General features: G+C 44.9%; 1 pseudogene; it reads left to right on the forward strand.

Moving 5' to 3' along the window:
• Positions 1-4,075: 4,075 nt before the first annotated feature.
• Positions 4,076-4,185, forward strand: LOC112205781 (small nucleolar RNA U13; annotated as a pseudogene).
• The last annotated feature ends 383 nt before the right edge of the window (positions 4,186-4,568 follow it).

Genomic DNA, 4,568 nt, shown 5'->3' on the forward strand with positions numbered 1-4,568 from the left:
CTTGAACCCAGGAAGCAGAGGTTGCAGTGAGCTGAGATCGTGCCATTGCACTCCAGCCTGGGCAAAAAGAGCAAATTCCATCTCAAAAAAAAAAAAAAGAGTAAGGTATAAAATTATATGTATATCAGGCTACCTTCTGTGTAAGAAAATAGAGACGGTGAAATAATAGATTTGTATTTATGCTTGCAAGAAGAAACTTTGGAAAAGACACAAGAAACTGACAGCAGTGTTTGTGGCATGTGGGGGCAAGGGTTGGAACAAGAGAGTATACTGGAAATGCTTTATGTTGCTCAGTTTTTGAACCATTGTAAATATCTTGCCTATCATTTAAAACATTGTTATCAAGCAGAACACTTTGCTACACATGGCAGAACAATATGAATGCTAAATAAAGATCATGCTGGCAAAGATTTTGGAGGGCTTCTTGGAGTGGTGGCCTATGGTCTGTCTGGCTGTAAAGATTGATTTAGAAAGATAGAGAAGGCTAGGTATGTGTCGTGGTGCACGCCTATAATCCCAGCGCTTTGGGAGGCCGAAGCAGGCAGATGGCAGAGTACAGTGGCACGTGCCTGTAGTCCCAGTTACTCGGGAGGCTGAGGTGGGAGGATCACTTAAGCCTAGGAGGTCGAGGCTGCACTAGCCATGATTGTGCCACTGCGCTCAAGCCTGAGTGACAGAGTGACATCCTGTCTGCAAAAAATTTAAAAAACCGAAAAAATAGAAAGGTGGAGGATTAGGATTGCTGTAGGAAAGGGGTCCCGATCCAGATGCCAAGAGAGGGTTCTTGGATCTCGTGCAAGAAAGAATTCAGGGCGAATCCACAGGGCAAGGCAAAAGCAAGTTTATTAAGACAGTAAGTGGTGAAAGAACAGCTACTCCATAGACAGAGTAGAGCGTTCCTGAAAGTAACAGGAGGAACACGTCCACCCTAGGTACAATACTTGTTTATATACAGGATAAAAAAGATCATGGGGAGATGTGCTCTGCTACAAGGGTTTGTAATAAAGGATTAATTTTCTTAATTACTATATTTTGTGAGAATCGGTATTATTATCTTTAAAGCAAAATTAGAAATTCTTTTGTTCTCAAGATACTGGGATATTAGGACACTCCCAAGTCTGGGTCTGTTTAGTAAACATTTACAACCTGAGCCCTTAACTGTAAACATCTAGAGGCTAGGAATACCTAACTTTATGGGAATGCAACCCACTAAGTCCCGGCCTTATTTTCCTAGTCCGTGAGTAAGTAACTCACGATGGAATTACTTACTCTGGTGCGAATACCTCTGGCAGGGCGGGACCTTCTAGGTTTTAGGATTCACATAAGCAGTGGCAGGGCGCAATGGCTCATGCGTATAATCCCAGCACTTTGGGAGGCTGAGGCGGGCAGATCACCTGAGGTCAGGAGTTGGAGACCAGCATGGCCAACATGGCGAAACCCCATCTCTACTAAAAATACAAAAAATTAGCTGGGTGTGGTGGCGCATGCCTGTAATCACTTGAGCCTGGGAGGCAGAGGTTGCAGTGAACCGAGATCACACCACTGCACTCCAGCCTGGGTGACAGAACAAAACAAAACAAAGGATTAGCATAAGCAAAAGCCCAGGGGTATGAAGGCTTATTATTAAATTGACTGAAATGTTCCTTCCCAGGACAGTTTCTCAAACTCACTAAGAAAAAAAGAGCTGAGATTTCACTTTTGTCTCTTTGGGACTGTGACAAAATGAGTCTGGTTTCCCAGTCTCTGCTCAATTATAAAAGGTAATTTATGTTGCTCCTTATATACTGCTGATATGCCCTCCTCAAATATGGGAGTGCTGTCTCATCTCTTATTTACCTTCGAGAAAAATCCCCAAGTAAATGCAAAGTTACTTATACCACAAAAATCAAGTCCTAATATAGTTTAGAACAGGATTTACCAGAAGATTCAAATGATTCAACTTGATTTTTTTTTAATTAGAGACTCAGTCTTGCTATGTTTCCCAGGCTGGCCTTGAACCCTGAGCTCAGGTGATCCTCCCACCTCAGCCTCTTGAGTAGCTGGGGCCACAGCCATGTGCCACTGCACCTGGCCTCAAGTTGATTCTTTTCTTTTTTTTGAGACAGGGTCTCACTTTGTCACCCAGGCTGGAATGCAGTGGCACGAACACAGCTCACTGCAGCCTGGAATGCCCAGGCTCAAGTGATCCTCCTGCCCCAGCCCCACAAGTAGCTGGGACTGCAGGTGTGTGCCACCATGTCCTGCTAATTTTTTTTTTTTTTTTGTAGAGACAGGGTCTCACTATGTTGCCCAGGCTGGTCTTGAACTCCTGGACTCAAGCGATCTGCCCACTTTGGCCTCCCAAAGTGCTGGGATTGCAGGCGTGAGCCACCATGACCAGCCTTTCAACTTGATTCTTGAATTCTTTGACTTCAACTTGATTTTTTACCTCTTTAACCTTAGTGCAAAGTGGGACTATTTTGACTAAAAGACTCAGGTGTAAAAATCTGTTTAAAGTCTTCAAGTGAACAGCAAGTGCCTTAGTTATATTCCTTACTTTTACATCTCTGATTTGAATCTTGCTATCCTTCTTGCTGAGCATGGACCATGAGAAAAGCAGCTGGCTATTAGAGTAGGTAATTCCTAATGACAAGATGAAGGAAAGTCAACCTTGTTTTTACCAAATCTCATGAAGTTGCTCAATAATTCTAAGATGACTCATCTTAGTACTTTAAGATCACATTAACCCTGCTGCCTTGAAAACAGTGCTTAAAGGAAGAGGATCCAATTATGTTAAAATATCTATCTTTTACTCTCCCTGACACACACACGCACACGCACACACACGCACACGCACGCACACGCACACACACACCCTATCTATGTAGAGAGGAAGATAAGCCTTGAGGGAAATATGACGAATGTTTACTTGGTTATACTGGATGGTAACACTATAGAGATTTTTATTTTTGCTTTTAACTTTTTCTACATTTCTCATTTTTAAGAAAATAATAAGCCTGGGCACATTGGCTCACCTATGTAATCCCAGCACTTGGAAGGCCAAGACGAGCAGATCACCTGAGGTCAGGAGTTCGAGACCAGCCTGGCCAACATGGTGAAAGCTCATCTCTACTAAAAATACCAAAAAAAATTAGCCGGGCGTGGTAGCGGGTGCCTGTAATCCCAGCTAGTCAGGAGGCTGAGGCAGAAGAATCACTTGAACCCAGGAGGTGGAGGTTGCGGTGAGCCCAGATCACGCCACTGCACTCCAGCCTGGGTGACAGAGCAAGACTCTGTATCAAAAAAAAAAAAAGAAGCAGAGTCTTGAAGCAGTGTCTTGCTATATTGCCCAGGCTGGTCCCGAGCTCCTGGGCTCAAGTTATCCTCCCACCTCGGCCTCCCAAAGTGCTGGGATTACAGGCATAAGCCACCTTGCCTGGCCTACTTCAAATTTTGTTGAATAAACACAAACTCCTTTTATTGTAAAAACAGAGAACAAAAACAACCAAAGCAGATATCTAAAAACAGGCTTTCGTAGAGCAAGGCCAGGCATGCAGCTCACCTGTCTCTTAGTTCATCTTCCAGGAAGGCCTGAATGAGCCTGCTGCTGCTGCTGCTGTCCCTGTTTCATTTTCAGATGCTTGGGCATCTACTTTGAAGCCTTTACACGGTCAGCTCTGGAGAAAGAGAAATGGGTGTCCAACATTCCATTTAATTAGTTAGCCTGAATGCACGTGGGCCCTTCTGCAGCTCCTGTTGTTACCCGAAGATCAGCTTTGGGCCAGACTAGGCACTTGCTTCCATCCCCTGGTCACCCTCTTCCAGAACAAATGAACAAATCCAACTCTATCAGCCATCTTGAGTAAGGTAGCATTTACTGATTTTCTTTGGGAAAGTGAGGCAAGCTCCTCATAACATATGGTAAAATTTCCCTAAGGATACCTGCAAACACTTCTGTTCATCCCTCCAAGTCCCTCTCCGCAGCTGCTGCCTGCCCTTCTTCTTCCCCAAACTGCCTCAAGTGGCCCCTTGAGCCTGACATTACTCCCTTCTTCCCTTCACTGGCACGTGCCCCTCCTTAAAAAGAGAGTCAGTGATCCTTTTGTAGTTCATAAGCGTGATGACTGTGGTTTCATGCTTGTGTGTGAGAGATGGGTGGGCCTCCCTCAAACCTTGTTACGACGTAGGCCCATTACCCATCTGACATGGAAAAAATAAAAGAAAGTTGGATTGTCAGCCAAATTTCAACAACCTCTTTTTTTTTTTTTTTTTTTTTGAGATGGAGTCTCACTCTGTTGCCCAGGCTGGAGTGCAGTGGCGCCATCTCGGCTCACTGCAACCTTTGCCTCTTGGGTTCAAGCGATTCTCCCACCTCAGCCTCCCGAGCAGCTGGGACTACAGGCATGTGCTATAATGCCTGACTAATTTTTTTGTACCTTTAGTAGAGACAGGGTTTTGCCATGTTGGCCAGGCTGGTCTCAAACTCCTGACCTCAGGTGATCCACCCACCTCGGCTTCCCAAAGTGCTGGGATTGCAGGTGTGAAACACCGCGCCCGGCCCAACCACCTCATCTTTTTCAGGCAAGGCT

Source organism: Pan troglodytes, chromosome 16, assembly GCF_028858775.2.
Source record: "Pan troglodytes isolate AG18354 chromosome 16, NHGRI_mPanTro3-v2.0_pri, whole genome shotgun sequence".
NCBI classification, from domain to species: domain Eukaryota; kingdom Metazoa; phylum Chordata; class Mammalia; order Primates; family Hominidae; genus Pan; species Pan troglodytes.